Raw genomic sequence first — 17,638 nt, 5'->3', positions numbered from 1 at the left:
ATGGGGATCAGGACTTCCCTGGTGGCACAGTGGTTAAGAATCCACCTGCCAATGCGGGGGACACAGGTTCGAGCCCTGGTCCGGGAAGATCTCACATGCCGTGGAGCAACTAAGCCCGTGCACCACAACTACTGAGCCTGCACTCTAGAGCCCACGAGCCACAACTACTGAAGCCCGTGAGCGACAAGCACTGAAGCCCGTGCACCTAGAGCCCGTGCTCCACAACAAGTGAAGCCACTGCAATGAGAAGCCCGCGCACCACAGTGAAGAGTAGCCTCCGCTCGCTGCAACTAGAGAAAGCCCGCGCACAGCAAGGAAGACCCAACGCGGCCAGAAATTAATTAATTTTTAAAATAATAAATAAATAAGTAAATAAAATGGGGATCATAATAACACCCCTTCCTCCATCCTCGGGCTGTTAACAGGACCCAGCCGGGTAGGGCCGGGGAACTGCAGATGGCACTCAGGCCGGTGGCCAGAGCTGAGGGAGTGATGGCTCTCACAATGAGCTTGCACTGCTTCTAAAATCACAGCTTGCAGAGCAGTTTTAGAGAAATATGTTTTAAATAATTCAAAAGCCAGGGTGGGCGCAGGAGAATTAAAACTTGTTCTAACCTTCAGAGCCTGTGAATCTGAGGCTTCTGTGTTAAGAACATTTCAAAGCTTCCTGGAATCTATCTTCATTTGGTGCCTAAGCACTGGGGAAAGATGATAAACAGGCCTGCGGCCCAGGCCAATTAACAAACCATCGGATGTGGAACCACCGGATATGGAGAGACATTCCTCAGGGAAGAAGCAGGATCCTCCCTTGCTTGTGTTGCAGGGGTGCAGACATGTGGTGTGTGTGTATGTGTGTGTGTGTGTGTGTGTGTGTGTGTGTGGTGTGTGGTGTGTGTGTGTGTGTGTGTGTGTGGTGTGTGTGTGTGTGGTGTGTGTGTGTGTGGTGTGTGTGTGGTATGCGTGTGTATGTGTGGTGTGTGGTATGTCTGTGGTGTGTGTGTGTGTGGTATGTGTGTGTATGTGTGTGGTGTGGCATTGAGGACGTGGGTCTCCAGGGCTGGCAGAAGCTGACATGGAGGCATGCACACATCTCTGGTTTCATCTCCACATCTTAGCCTGTGTGCTGTGCCGTGCACGGGCTGGGCACTGCTAACCAGATGTAGAAGGGCCCAGAGGTCCAATCACAGCCAGGTGACCACTAATGGCCCAAGAACATCTGGAATGGCTGTCCTGGGATCACCTGGGACACCTCAGGGGACAGTGGCAGACGAGATGGCCTGCACTGTTCTGGCCTGGAAGGATCCTGCACTGGTCCGCACAGGGGCACCTTGGAGACTGTCCTTATCCGTGGGGTAGGTCCTGAACCACACTGTTCTCCTGTGTCCCCTTCACCCCTCACCTCTGGGCCTCTGCTCTGTGACTTTCCATCTCCAGAGGCTGGGCTGATGGTCCTCGCGGACTCTCCTCAGTGGGCAGAGGGGAGATGGGAAGCTGAGGGTGCTGGCCCCAGGTGGGGTGGGGAGATGGCCCTGGGCCACTGTGCTGGGTGCTGCCAGATCGTCACCCGAGGGCTGGAGTCTGAGCTGAGGAGCTGGACAAACGTCAGGGTCACAGGGCGCTCGTGAGGCCAGAGACAAGACTGGAGGGAGGCGAGGGGTGGAGGAGCTCAGGGCCAGGTCAGCGGCCATGTGGAGGCAGGACAGGGAGAAGTGGCTCAGGTGGAGGCTGGGGTCAAGGACAGGATGCTAAACGCTTCTTGTTGCCGATCCCTGGCTGCATCCCTTCCACTCCACACCTCGTCTGCCGGCCTCCAACACCCTGTGCAAGGCTCTGCTCTTACACGCCAGGCTCCTGGGCACAAAAGCCTCTCTGTGTCCCCCATTTCTTGATTACAGGAAATAGGCTTCATTCCATGATCTTCCCTGAGTTCCAAAGGGCAGATTCAAACAGCTGCTAATCAGGGAAGGGAGGGGATGCAGAGACAATCGAGGAACAGTCAAAAGAAACAATAGTGCAGCCTTGGGGCAGGGTCCTGGTTCCCCCTCAAGGGATACACACAACAACATCTTTGAGCTGTTTTGCAGACACTGAAACCCTCACCAGGTGGGAGAAGTTAACTGTGTGCTGCCCACAAGCACGCAGACCCCAGACCGCGTGGAACCGGAAGGTTGATGATGCCGACTCCCACTACCTCCCCACCAACCAATCAGAAGAGTGTCCACGAGCTGATCATGCCCTCTTTGAGCCGTTACTATAACACTCCTCACGGCCCCCTCCAGGTTGGGCCACACGGTTTTGAGAGCATTAGCCCGCTGTGGCCCCCTTTGCCTGGCAAAGCAATAAACTGCAAACTGCCTTTACACATCCACACATTCCTACCTCACCCAAAACTCTGTCTCCAAGATTTAATTCAGTGTCGGGGTACAGAGGCCGAATTCGGCTTCAGTATCACCTCCATTTAGCAGAATGGCCCCAAGAGGCTGTCACACTCTCCCACTAGGGAGGGAGGTCAGAACTGTCTCAGATCAAATGCTTGTGTCCCCCTCTGCTGCTCCCACGTCAGCCAAAGTGAGCCTCTACAATTGCTCCTTTACTGCCTTCAAAGTGTTTCCACGCCACAGAAGCAAGGGACAAGCTCAGCCGAACCGAAGAGACTCCCTCAGTTGAGAAGAGGGAGCTGAGAATACAGAGAGTTCACAGGACAGAGCGCCAGAGAGAGGAGCAGGCTGCACACAGAGACGCCCAGAGACCTGCAGCGGGCCCTGCGGTCAGCAGCAGAACAGCCCCCGAAGACGGCCACGTCCTAACGCCCGGACCCTGTGAACACGTCCAGAGACCTGCAGCGGGCCCTGCGGTCGGCAGCAGAACAGCCCCCGAAGACGACCATGTCCTAACGCCCGGACCCTGTGAACACGTCCAGAGACCTGCAGCGGGCCCTGCGGTCGGCAGCAGAACAGCCCCCGAAGACGACCATGTCCTAACGCCCGGACCCTGTGAACACGTCCAGAGACCTGCAGCGGGCCCTGCGGTCGGCAGCAGAACAGCCCCCGAAGACGACCATGTCCTAACGCCCGGACCCTGTGAACACGTCCAGAGACCTGCAGCGGGCCCTGCGGTCGGCAGCAGAACAGCCTCCAAAGACGGCCACGTCCTAACGCCCGGACCCTGTGAACACGTCCAGAGACCTGCAGCGGGCCCTGCGGTCAGCAGCAGAACAGCCTCCGAAGACAGCCACGTCCTAACGCCCGGACCCTGTGAACACGTCACTTTAAACGGCAAAGAGGAATTAAGGCTGCTCATCAGTGGACCTTAAAACAGGGGATGGACCTGAATGGTCTGACCCCAGCTGGGGCAGAGAGATGAGATGACAAGGAGAGATCTGAAGTGTGAGAGGCCTCAACCCACCACTGCTACCTCTGAGGACAGAGCAAGGGGACCATGAGGACGGTGGGCAGGCCCCAGAGGACGGAAACGGCCCACGGGTCACAGCCAGCAAGGAAACGGGGACCTCAGAAGGAACTGAATTCTGAAGAATCTGAGTGAGCAGAAAACGGATTCTCCACTTGCTCCAGAACCCAGAGGACCCTAGAACAGAGGCAGAGTAGCGTCTCCAGAGGGAGCACAGCCCGCCGACACCTTGGTCTTAGCCCATGGAGACCTATGTTGAACTTCTCACTTTCAGAACAGGAAGACAATAAATTTGCATTGTGTAAGCTGCTAAGCTTGTGGTAATTTGTTACGGCAGCGATCAAAAATGAATTCAACCCCCTTGAGTATTCTGATCGACTCATGCCTGTGAGAAGACGACCAAAGGTTGGGCAAAAAGCATCTGTGTGGATTAAAGGGAACAGATCCCAGGGATCGTGTAGGGCCCCGCCTTGTGTACTGACTGGATGGAGTCCCAACGCAGCCGTGACCAGGGGGAAGCAGAGACTTGGTTTCCGGATCTGGTTCTGCCCTAACTCATCGGTTGCCCTGGGCAAGACACACCTCCCCGGCCTCTGTTTCCTTGTGTGGGAAATGTGGGCTTGGTCTGGAAACCTTCCAAAGCCCCCTCTCCGCCCCCTCCACTGTGATGCTCTTCAAGTCCTCGTCACCGAACAACGATCTAGTCTTGGATTGGATTGGATTTCAGTGGTCCTTTGGGTGGAGAGTAACTGGGCTGTGTGCATACAGCTACCCTGATTCCCTGCATGCCCATGTGAAAACCATCACTGGTTCCAGTTCTACTGCAGGACGGACATGAGGCAGCCAGTCGGTTCAGTGCCATTTCCCACTTCCCTCCACTGGCAAGGCCCTGTCGAGGGGGAGACCCACTGATTGTAAGAGTGAAAGAAAATGAAACAACCTGATGCCCATCAAGAGGGGAATGCTAAATAAACTACAAGGAGCCAGTACGTGGAAGACTGCGCCACCTTTCAGGGATGAGGTGGATCCCAGCGTGCGATGCATGAAGTTCTCTAGTTCTGCACACACGTGGATGTGGAAAGGCGGTTTGCAGAGCACACACACAGAGTAACAGTGCTTATGTGTGCTAAAGGAGAATGATACAAATGTGTGTGTGTGTGTGTATATATATAACATATACGTTTTTATGTATGGTATATGTCTATATATTACATATAGACATAAAACACATTGAAAAGGAGTCTATTTTGCACACAGCCGCCCAGCAGTCCTTTTAAAACATGAGTTGGTTCATGCCCTCCTCATTCCCAACGCTCCAGCAGCTTCCCAGCTCACAGAGAACAAGACACAAAGTCTTTTCCGTGGCCCGCAAGGTGCTCTATGTTCTCGCCCACTCCCCCCCAACCCCGAGGCCTCCCAGGCCCTCCCCATGCAGCACACTTGGCCACAGTGCCTCCTGCTGCCCCTGGACCAGGTGAGTCCGCAAAGCCCGCACCTGCCTTCTGCTGCCGGGCACACCTTCCCCAGGTGTCCGCCTGGCCCACACCCTCGCTTCTCGCAGGCTGCTGCTGCAATGTCTCTCATGGAAGGAGTCTTGGTCTAAAACAACACGTCTTCCCCAGCAGCTTCCCTCCCCTGCCCCGCTCCACTTGTCTAAAGAGGACTCATCATCCTCTAGTGAGTTTTAATCTCATCTGCATATGCTCACTTACAGCTTCACTCCCTCAACTAGAATATAAGCTCTTAGAGGAATGCCAGGAACATAGTAGGTCCTCCATAAATATTAACTAAATGAATCAACAAACAGACAGCAAACCACACCGAGTGATACTGCCACTGTGGAGAACAGTATGGAGGTTCCTTAAAAAACTACAAATAGAACTGCCATACGACCCAGCAATCCCACTACTGGGCATATACCCTGAGAAAACCGTAACTCAAAAAGAGTCATGTACCAAAATGTTCATTGCAGCTCTGTTTACAATAGCCAGGAGATGGAAGCAACCTAAGTGTCCATCATCGGATGAATGGATAAAGAAGATGTGGCACATATATACAATGGAATATTACTCAGCCATAAAAAGAAACGAAATTGAGCTATTTGTAATGAGGTGGATAGACCTAGAGTCTTTCATACAGAGTAAAGTAAGTCAGAAAGAGAAAGACAAATACTGCATGCTAACACATATATATGGAATTTAAGGGAAAAAAATGTCATGAAGAACCTAGGGGTAAGACAGGAATAAAGACACAGACCTACTAGAGAATGGACTTGAGGATATGGGGAGGGGGAAGGGTAAGCTGTGACAAAGCGAGAGAGAGGCATGGACATATATACACTACCAAACGTAAGGTAGATAGCTAGTGGGGGGCAGCCGCATAGCACAGGGAGATCAGCTCGGTGCTTTGTGACCGCCTGGAGGGGTGGGAAGGAGGGAGACGCAAGAGGGAAGAGATATGGGAACATATGTTTATGTATAACTGATTCACTTTGTTATAAAGTAGAAACACACCACTGTAAAGCAATTATACTCCAATAAAAAAAAACACCAAAAAAAACACACACCGAGTAGTCGCATGTTGGGAGGAGACAAGAGTTGCTCTGGAAGAGAAACTCTAGCTTTATCTGTAACGTCTAAATTGTGTACAGTGAGAATGTTTTCTTGGATTACTTGAGAAATTAAACATTAATAAATATTTAGGAAAAGGCCATTATAGTCCATTGTGATGAGTCCTTCGTAGGAGGAGGGGTGCTTCTCTGGGAATTCACAGGGATCTAAACTGGGAACTGAAGGGACTTCCCTGGTGATCTAATGGTTAAGACTCTACGCTTCCACTGCAGGGGGCACGGGTTCCATCCCTGGTCGGGGAAGTAAGATTCCCCACGCCATGCGGCACAGCCAGAAACAATAAAAATAAAAAAATAAATTGGCAACTGAAGAATGGGCAGGAGAGAGGAGAGTAGTAAGAGGGTTCCAGGATGAGGGAACGGTGTGAGCAAAGGTGCAGGGGTCAGATGACCGAGGCACAGCTAGGCTCAAAGTCAGGTTGAATGGAAACATACAACTTGCTCTCTTTGGCGATGCTGCCTGAACCTGCAATCCGCCAGGAGCTTGTGCTACAATACAGACATTACAAATCAATGCACAGCTTCCCCGCTTCCTTCACTGAAAAAGTCTTAACACGGAACAAACACGGAAGTTCTGTAATGGGAATGAACGACCTGCTTGATGACCAAGTCAACTTACATTCTGGCCTGGAGCCAGGTCTGGCCTGGATAGTAACCAGTGGTTGGTAACTGGGAACTCGTCCTCAGACCCGGCTCCGTAGTTCTCCAGGCAGGTCCTCTCGAGCCTGGGCTGAGGAGGGGGAGTGCCTGGGGGGCTGGAGGTTTGGGGGTTGAGGGGAGGGAAGGGGCAGAGACTAGGGCCACACCAGCTGCTTCGTGATCCATGGGGGAGACACTAAGCCCCAGGTGCCTGCAGATGCTCACATGCTCCACACCCGCCATCTTCCTTTTCTTCTTTCTCTACCTGCCTTCCCTTGTCTGACTTCTTTCTTTCATCCACAGGTATCTGTTGATTCCTCCCCTCCCCGTGTCCACCCCCGGCCATGTTCTCACTGGCCTTGGCACCTGTCAGGCCCTCCATCTGGCTAAAGTCTGGACAACTTCAAGGATTTGGCTGCAGAATGTCCAGCACCCCGAGGAAGCCTGGCCCTCCAAGGCGGGTTGGGGCTCCCTCTGCGATGTCTCCGCAGCCCTTGGAAACACCTCCATCACTTGACATTGACATTGCCCAGTGACCTGCTTTACCAGATGGGGAGACTGGGTGGGGCTTGGATGGACTCACGTTCACCTCTGCACGCCCGCGTCTCAGGGCAGGATGAGTTCTCGGTAAGTACATTTTAAAAAGAAAACAAAGTTGGATTGACTGTGCGAGAGTCTATGGGGAAAACGCTAATTAGACTATTTCATCCACATCCAGGGGAAGCCGACTTCTCATCCGCAGGAGGCAATCACGGCAGGTGAGGAGAGGAAAACACCAAGGGGCTCCATGCTGACCTGACGTGGTGCTGGCACAGATGTGGTCAAGGTGCCGTCAGGGGACCAGAGGCAGGAAAGGCTTCCAGGAGGAAAAAGGCCTTGGAGGGTGGGGAAGATTCAGGGCCACGAAGAACACACTCCTGGTTTAATGGGACCCCAAAGCCCAGGTCAAAATGCACATCCCACTCTGATGGGGGCTGGGGGTAGGGTGGATGCATTAGAGGCTGGGGGAGGGGTCAGACGACAGAGCTCAGGATTAGCAACAGAGAGCCTGTATTTGGGGAGGACGCTTCCCCAGCCTCTCCGGGAGGCGCACCCAGGCCACGCTGAACCCCTAGCGCTGGCTGAGGCAGAAAGCATTCATTGCTTTTCTAAACTCAAGAAAGACCATCCACCTTAATTAAGATTGGCCCGTCCTGGAACCGCCCATCAGCTGTTGGTGTGGCAGCAGCAGGAGGGCAGCTGGGAGTGGGGGCAGAGGAAAGGCACTCAGAGGGGGAGTGGTCCCCACCGAAGGGCTCGCTAAATGTTCCTGGGGGTCAGGCCTCGGGTGCCCGTGATCTTGGACAACAGGGAGCGCAGCAGCATCTTGATTAATCCGCAGAGAGCGCCCTGGCCTCTGCATCACCCTCTGTTCTCAATCGCTCAATCCTTCTAATTTCCCAGCGATTGCATTAAAGGATCTTTCCCTTACAAGAATGTCTCATTTTCCACCGAGCAGCGTTCAAAGAATTAGGAGTCACTAAAGCTGATCAGACTGCGGTTGTTTCCCTGTCAGAACAGAAAGGGGACAACAGGGTGACTCAGGTGCCCACTGCCCCCAACCCCTTACCCCAAGCAGGAAATCGAGGCCCAGGGAGAAGGGGTATCCTCGGGGTCACACGAGGAACTAGTGGCAGACTCAGATCGTGACAAACCCATCCCCTTCCATCTCCCCTCCATCCACTCCATAAAGGGCTGTAATCTTCGACTAGTGACTCCAGTTTATGCCTCTTTAAAATGACATGATATTCATGAAAGTTAAATTTGGGTATGAGTGTAAAAGTACTTGGTTGCTGGAAATCAACATTAACACAAATGCCTTTGCAGTTCCTAAGAAGCTGGCCCTGTAGACCCAGGCACCTAGGACAGGAGTCAGTAAACAACGGTCCGTGGGCCCAATCTGACCCGCCACCTACTTTTGTAAATAAAGTTTTATTGAACACAGACACACTTATCGTTTCTGTGCTATCTATGGCTGCTCTCAGGTGACAGTTGGCAGAGTTGCATAGTTGCAACAGAGACTGGATGGCCCACAAGGCCTAAAATATCTATCTGGCTCTTCACAAGAAATGCTTGCCAAGCCCGGGCAGAAGAGGGCGGGCTACATGCCAAGGAAATCAGATGACGGCGTTTAGAACATTGCCACGGGTAATCCTGGCGCTGACCCTACAGATGGGTGAGACGTCCCCACTCACGGAGGAGCTCACCGAAGCTCAGGGAGGCAGAGGGGCCGCAGAGGCCACGGAGCCGTGAGCTGAGGACAGAGCCTTGCCCCACACTGCTACCTGATGCTAGCTCCTCCGCACCGAGTGCTGCCTTCCTACCCCGGGGTGGGCCCTCAGGGGTCCTCCAGCCCCAATCCCCCACTGTATGGTAGGGAACTGAGGCCCAGACAGCGGAAGAGCCCTCCAAGGTCACTCAGAGATGGGGAAAGGGCCGAAGGCTCTCGGCTCCCAACACAGTGCTCCATCCGTCCCGTCAGGCTGAGCTGAGGTGACACAAAGGCGGGAATGCTGCAGCACCTGCTCCGAGTCCGGTGAGGCACTAGGCAGGCACCAGGCCTGATCTCCAGCCACACGGGAGTGACGAATACAAGTGTCATCATCCCATTTTTCAGATGAAGATACTGAGGCTCAGAACTAGAAAGGGAAGTATCCCAGGGCGTCCAGCTAGCAGAGCCCAGGCACGAACACGGGTTCCCTTGAGTCCCAAGTCTGTTTCTTCCAGGTGAACTGGAGCCCCGGTTCCAGGCTTCCGGGCGAACTGGAGCTGCCAGCGAAGCACAGAAGGGCCGCCCACCTCTGTTCTCCAGGGCAGTCCTGATCCGTGGAACCCACTATCCGCCAGCACCAAGGCCGGGTCAGTGGCTCGGTCGTCCTGGAGGCTCCTAGCTCCCCCTGCTGGTGTGTGATTCCCACAGCTCCCTCTTTCTGTTGTTCTAGCCAAAAACCTGCTCTGGACTAGGGTTCAGTCCCACACTGCCCTGTACTTGCAGGTTACAAAGAGATTCCACAGGCTTTGGTGCAACCAAAATGCACACAGACCATGCGGGCGTGGAGGAGAGCTGGAAGCAAAGGGCTCTGTAGCTGGGCATGCCTGCGTTCAAATCCCTGCGGGTCACCCACAGGCTCTGATTTCCGGCAAAGGCACGTGCTCCTCTCAGTGCCCTGTGACCTCTGGGACCCACGATTCCACCTCTGTGAAATGGGCAGCCCAGGTCACCCGCGGGGATTGGGAGGTGATGTATGCAGAGTATGCAGAGTGACTGAGCACTCCCCGCACGGGCAGGGGCTTGTCCTTGCAGTAGGGGGAACTGGCCATGACCCCCCTGCCCCCTCCTGACAGAAGGTCCGGGTGGTGAAGCCAACAGCATCAAAGGATGAAGGCTGCCCCCAGGGGGGCAGAACCACAGGGACAGCCTCCCCAGCAGCGGGGAGGGTATCTCAGCACCATTAGGATGCTTGCGTCACCAATGGAGCCTAGCAGCACTTCCCACGCCCACTTGTTCCGTGCAATGCGAGGAGTCCCTTTCCCTCTCTGGGCCTCAGTTTGCTCACCTGCAAAGTGGGGCTGCTGACTATCTCCCTCAAGTTCCTTCAGCTCTGGCACCCTGTGCCTGGGTCATAGACTCTGCTGTCCTTTTTGATTATTGCCAACTGGGGAGTCACCTGTAGCTTCAACCAGCCTCTGGGGCTCCTTTAGTGGTAATCCATCTTCCAGCCACTCTGCCATTCATGCACTCAACACAGTTACGATAGAAGAAAATGATGACAATAATTGAGGAGATGGTAATAATTAACCCAGGTTGGATGCTCGTGCCGCGCCAGGAAAAGCATAGGTATCGTCTCCCCTAAGCCTCACCATGACTCGATGAGCAAGGTGCTATCGTGATCTTCATTTTAGAGATGGAAAAACTGAGGCTCAGAGAGAACGTGTGATGTACCAGCTAGTAAGCGGTGAACCCCTGGCTCCAACCTGGGAGTCTAACCTCAGACGTAACAAAGGTGCAGCTGTTCACAGCGTACCCACACTTCACAGAACGCCAGTTGATAGGTTTACAGAGACCCCTGGATGGGGCCAACTCTACTGATTGTCACGGTCAATGCATTGTGACCTACAAGGCACAGACCCCGGTGAGCATGCCTCCCTCCAGGCCTGGCAGAAGCTGTCTTTCAAGGCTAATTTCCATCTAGGTACCCGGGCAGGATGCATGTGACCTAAGTACCCACCACAGGTAGGTGGCCACTTGTGGTTCCCTTATTAGTTTCTCCTGGTCCATCACAAGCTCCCCGAGGGCGGGGCTACTGTCTGGGGCATCTCTCCATCACCCGAGGCTACGGGTGACTCCCCAGTTTGCATCTCTCCATCACCCATAGGTCTGCTTCTGGGACGGTCCAAAAAGAGGTGCAGAATGGAAGGACCAATGCTGAGCACCAGTGGGGGCAGCAAATACCACAGGCGACTCTGGCCTGACACGCCTTCTTCCGTCTACACCTACCTGCCCTGCCCTTTTTTGTCTGTTTTGTGATAGTTAATATACCAAACCATCATTGCCTTATTAGCCTGCAGGAAGTGTAACAACTGTTATCCACCACAAACCCCCAGAGCCTTAAATTGCAGCAGGAATGGTGACAGTGATAGATAAGAATTTTAAAAATCAAACCCAAACGTGTCCCTGTCATGGCTAAGGGCCAAGTTGACTTGAAAATAATTTACTTAGAAAATTTTGTGATGCATGGTAAATTAAGTCCTCCCTTCAGGATACGTTTTGTTTTTTCTTTCCTCTTCCAAAGTATTAGTCCACTTAACTGATTCCCAAAGACTTCCTGCTATGACTTACAACTATTACCACTGGGAGGAGAGGTATGCGGACCTGGATTTCATCCAAGAGCAGGACGGACAGTTCATTTTGAAATTGTAAAAGGCGTTGGTGGTGTGATGGATCTGGAATCAAACAGTCCTTTCTCTCCAACCTTGAAAGATGGAACCGAAGAATAGGGAGAAAATCATCAGTGACAACAGCTAATGAATTTTAAATACTTACTACAAGAAAAATTAATTTGCTAAATTGGCCCTGTAGGTACAGGTTATAAAGTAAGTCACTGTCTCCTCAAAACACGCAAACTCAGAGCAACTAATGCAGCAGACTTGGGGCTGCACAGCCACGGCCTTTTTGGAAGGTCACGGCCTCCTTACTAGGCACTGTCTTGAGGGGCCAGAGCCGTCCTTCTCTGCCTGACACTGTGTCAAGCACCTCACAGACATTATCGTGGTGAAGCTCACTACCTCTGAGGCTAGTTGATCTTCATCTGTACATTGGGGCAAGAACACCCACACCCCCCAGCGCTGTCCTAAGGACAGATGCAAAGGCCCCGACACAGTAAGTCGTTAACCCCTCGCAGCGATTATTTTATCATCCACATTAGGGCAATGGTGAGGTGACGTAACCTAACTTCCCAAAGTGACACAAATGCCAAGAGGTGGAGTCAGGTCTTTCTTGTCTGGGCTGGGCTCCTTATTCAGAGCCCGGCCTTCACCCCCTGCGTTAACAGATGACAGCCCAGGAGGAAGGAAAGGCCATCCGGAAGCAGGGCTGGTATTAGGGCTGCCAGCGCGTAACTCTGGCTGAAGGGGTGCCTAAGGAACAGAGTCAGGAAAGGATGCGACAGAACCACGCCCCCTGCCCTGCCCCGCCTGACTCCACGGGGATCCTGTAATACAGACAAGGGTCCACCTTTCTGTGTTTCCGGGGCAGGGGGCGGGTAGCCGTGCTAAAATAAATGGTCTGCTGTGTCAAGATAGGTGGTTCTCTGAGAGCAATCGCTCTCCAGGGACAACCCTGCCGGAGGGACAAGGGCCAAACGATGTAATGACACAGATGGAGAGAAGCAGTCTACCGACACAGCACAATACCGTGAATGGCATCAAATGGCGAAAGTCTCTCCCTTCATCTTTCCTCCCGCCTCCTCCCCGACCTCCTTCTGTGCAGCCTTAGGTCTCGCCAGCAGGCGCCCTGCCCGCCCAGGGCCTTCTCTCCAGGCCAGATGCCCCCACTCGGGGATCTGGCTGGCTGGGGGTGGGATCTGAAGCAGGCAGCCCCCTCCCCATTTCTGGCTTCCCCTCTTACAAGCTATGGCCTGTGGGCAAGCTTCTCGACCTCCAGACACATTCCCTCTTGGTCAGATAAGGGTGATTGGGAAGCTGCCCCCCGAGGCTTGGTGTGGGAATCGGTGTCCGGCGCGTCTGCACTGGCCCTTGGGCCTCTGTGACTCGCCATTTCTCAATAGGTCGTGTTTGGTCAAGCCTGGTGTCTTGATGCCCCTTCCCTGCCTGGATCCGGGGCTCAGCTGAGGCTGCAGCAAGGCCCTCCGTGCACCCCTTGGAGCCACACCAGCGTCCCCGCTGGGTCCCTGCAGCATCCCATCCCTTGTTTGCGCCTCTGCCCGCGGACCTGGTGGTGACTTCCTTGAGCCCGGGACCACGTGTCGCTGCGAAGCTGTGCTCCCACAGCTTCACGGCCAGCGCCAGGCCACTGCAGGCAGTCCATTCGTCTTCGCTGAATCAGGGGCGAGTGGGTGCCCACGAGGCTGTGACAGGCCCAGGAGAGGCAGATGAACGAGGATGTTACCAGGTTAGTAAACAACGGCCAGACATGGGAGCCTCACCCTGCGCACAGGCAAGCAAATGACACATCCCTGTTCACGCTGCCCTCTGCACTTGCCCGGGACTTTACCAGGAAACTACCGTGAACAACAGGAAGCAGAACAAATATGTATTGTGTTCCTACTATGTGTAACAGAATGTGCCGGATGCTCAGATGTACGCAGTCAGGGTTAACCCTTAAAACGAACTAGGCAAATGGGGCGAAATCATTTACCCCATTGTGTAGATGATGAAACTGATATTCATAAAGGTTAACCAACATCACAGTGAATCATAAATGGGGAAGCAGGATTCAAACCGAAGCCCACCTTGCCTCCCAAGCACAAGGCCCCCATGACCATTTAAAGTCACTTGTGTTGATAAGTACCCAGGACTGCACATGACCCAGCAGATGCCCGGCGCACGCCCACTGAACAGCAGCCCAGCACTGTTACCATTCTTCGGGGGGTTTTATAAATTAGAAGAGTAAGATCTTTTAATGATTTCAGGGTCACTGAGGAGGCAAAGAAAGCGCATGTTGGATGGGACCCTCAGAAATAACCAGCTTTCGAGGGTAGCGGCATGTAGGACTGACCCAGCCCTGACGGCACCCAGACTCTGAGCTCTGTGGTCGTTCGTGCAGACAGCCGAGAGCTCCTGCTGAGTGGCCTGGGCACCTGCCCCTCCACGTCACATGATCCCACCAGTTCGGGTCCAAGGCCTTGTGTCAGGGGACCCGGGAAGCGCAGGCTCCTCCCTCCAGCCTCACCCCACGGCTTACACGCAGTTAGACTTTTCCTTTTGTGCATTCATGTTGCATCTTTCCCACGAGATCATGACCACTTTGAGTGCGTCGTTTGAGGGATGTTCATATTTGTGGGCCCCGTGACTAGGAGCACAAATAATAATGGATAATTACAGAGTGTGGGCCAGGTGCTCTGCTAATGGCTTCTTGGGCTCTGTTCAGTTAATGCTCTCAGTAATCTTAGGAGTTCGCAATTATCATCAGACCCCTTTCAGAGATCAGTAAACTAAAACTCAGACAGGCATAGAACACGCCATGGTCACTCAGAAAAGTGACAGAACTGGATCTGAGCCCAGACTCTCTGTCTCTGACCTGGATGCTCAACCATCTCAACAGAACTTACACGGATACTTGGGCAGGATTAATCTCTCTGGAATACCACTCTGACCTTTGCACCCTGGGTCTATTAAATGGCCACTGTGTCCCCATTTAATTTTATTGAGTTACGTTTATTGAATAAAATCAATATCCATCATCTCCAATATCCAACCTATTCCTCTAGGTTCTGGCTTCTGGTTGACCCTTCTGTCTTCCCCCTTAGAGGACCCACCAGCCTAACAGAAACGCTCATGGCTCACCATTCATCCTCCATGCTGTCCCACCCTCAGGGGTTAGCGCCACTGTTACTCTTCTTTGGAATCCCCTCCCTCTCCTCCGACTCCACTCCCTGCAAGTGCAAAGTCTATCTAGTTTACAAAGCCCCGATCACAGGCCACCTCCACCACGAAGCTTTCCCTAACTTATCCTGAGTGGGAAGTGTCCTTGCTTCCTCTGAGTTCCAGTGGCACTTCTTGCCTTCCTGGCTTAGGGAAAGCAGCCACTCCCCTCCTTGTATCAGAGCAGCAGCTTTTAAGCTTCCCCCAGGAGGTCCCCTCAGATCTGGCTGGGGTGAGAGGGTGGTGACAATGAAAGCCAAGTGCATGGGGCTATGGACTCCACCCTCTTCATCCAGAACAACTACCACTTCACTTGTTTGTACATCTGCTTATACACCTGCATGAGATCTCATCTGAAGAAAGGGTTCTCGGAGGAAACAAACCTTGACCTCAGTGAGAAGTTACAACTGACACCGCACAAATACAAAGGATCACAAGAAATGACTATGAACCACAAAACGACTGTACACCCCAAAAATGTACAACCTAGAAGGAATGGATAAATTCCTAGAAACGTACAATCTCCTGAGACTGAATCAGGAAGAAATAAAAAATATGAACAAATTACCAGTCATAAAATTGAATCTGTAATAAAAACGCCCAACAAACAAAAGTCCAGGACCAGAGAGTTTCACAGGTGAATTCTATCAAACATTTAGAGAGGAGTTAACACCTATCTTTCTCAAACTATTCCAAAAACTTCAACAGAAAGGAACATTTCTGAACTCGGTCTACGAGGCCAGCATCATCAATACCAAAACCAGACAAAGACACCACAAAAAAAGAAAATTACAGGACGATATCACTGACGAACTTAGATGCAAAAATCCTCAACCTAATATTATCAAACCAAATTCAACAATGCATTAAAAGGATCATACACCATGATCAAGTGGGATTTATTCCAGGGATGCAAAGATAGTCCAATATCTCCACATCAATCAATGTGATACACCATATTAACAAATTGAAAAATGAAAATCATATGATCATCTCAATAGACGCAGAAAAGGCTTTTGGAAGAATTCAGTATATATTTATGATGAAGACTCTCAACAAAGTCGGTATAGAGGGAGCACACCTCAACAAAATAAAAGCCACATATGAAAATCCCACAGCTAACGTCATATTCAATAATGAAAGCATTTCCTCTACGATCAGGAACAAGACAAGAACGCCCACTCTTGCCACTTTTATTCAACATAGTATTATAAGTCCCCAGCAATAGCAATCAGACAAGAAAAAGAAATAAAAGGAATCTAAATTGGAAAGAAAGAAGTAAAACTGTCACTGTTTGAAGATGACATGATACTATATATAGAAAACCTTAGAGATGCCACCAAAAATCTGTTAGAACTAATAAATGAACTGAGTAAAGTGGCAGGATACAAAATTAATATACAGAAGTCTGCTGCATTTCTATACACTAACAATGAACTATCAGAAAGAGAAATTAAGAAAACAATCCCACTTATAATTACATTAAAAAGAATAGAACACCTAGGAATAAATCTAAACCAGGAGGTAAAAGACCTGTATTTGGAAAACTCTAAGACTCTGAAGACAGCACAAACAGATGGAAAGATATACCATGTTCATAGATTGGAAGAATTAATATTGTTAAAATGACCATACTACCCAAGGCAATCTACAGATTCAATACAATCCCCACCAAAATACCAATGGCATTTTCACAGAACTAGAATAAATAATCCTAAAATTTTTATGGAAACACAGAAGATCCCAAAGAGCCAAAACACTCTTGAGAAAGAACAATAAAGCTGGAGGTATCACACTCCCTGGTTTCAAACTACACTACAAAGCCACAGTGATCAAAACAGTAAGGTACTGGCACAAAAACAGACACGTAGATCAATGACACAGAATAGAGAACCCAGAAATAAACCCAACTTACATGGATGGTCAATTAATCTACAACAAAGGAGGCAAGAATATACAATGGGGGAAAAAAATTTCTCCAATAAATAAATGAAACCTCCAGCTGAGAAAACTGGACAGCTGCATGTAGAAGAATAGAATTAGAACATTTTCTCACACCGTATACAAAAATAAGCTCAAAGTGGATTAAAGACTTAAATCTAAGACCTGAAAACATAAACCCCCTAGAAGAAAACATAAGCAGTATGCTCTCTGACAACAGTCAGAGCAATATATATATTTTTTTAATGTCTTCTCAGACAAGGGAAACAAATGCAAAAATAAACACATGAGAATATATCAAACTAAAAAGCTTTTGCACCATAAAGGAAGTCATCAACAAAATGAAAAGGCCACCTACTGAATGGGAGAAAATATCTGCAAACAATATATCAGATAAGGGGTTAATATCCAAAATATCCAGAGAACTCATACAACTCAACATCAAAAATAAATAAACAACCCAATTAAAAAATGGGCTGAAGACCTGAATAGGAATTTTTCCAAATAAGACATACAGATGGCCAACAGACACATGAAAAGATGCTTACTGTCACCAATCATCAGGGCAATGCAAAGGAAAACCACAACGAAATATCGCCCCCCTCCTGTCAGAATGGCTGTTATCAAAAAAGCAGCAAATAACAAGTGTTGGTGAGGACGTGGAGAAAAGGGATCCCTTGTGCACTGCTGGTGAGAATGCAAATTGGTGCAGCCACTATGGAGAACAGTATGCCGGTTCCTCAAAAAATTAAAAATAGAACTACCATACAATCAGCAATTCCACAACTGGGTATTTTTTCAGAACAAAAACAAAAATACTAATTCAAAAAGATATATGTACCCCTATGTTCACTGCAGCATTATTTTCAATAGCCAATA

General features: G+C 50.8%; 1 protein-coding gene across 2 annotated transcripts in view; it reads right to left on the bottom strand.

Moving 5' to 3' along the window:
- Positions 1–17,638, bottom strand: part of ZFAT (zinc finger and AT-hook domain containing) — a 376,612-nt gene that overhangs the window by 171,936 nt on the left and 187,038 nt on the right. The window lies entirely within an intron of this gene.

This window comes from Stenella coeruleoalba, assembly GCF_951394435.1.
Source record: "Stenella coeruleoalba genome assembly, chromosome: 17".
In the NCBI taxonomy this organism is placed as follows: Eukaryota; Metazoa; Chordata; class Mammalia; order Artiodactyla; family Delphinidae; genus Stenella; species Stenella coeruleoalba.
Note: the sequence above shows the minus strand (reverse complement) of the source record. Positions and strands in the feature narration are given on the sequence as shown.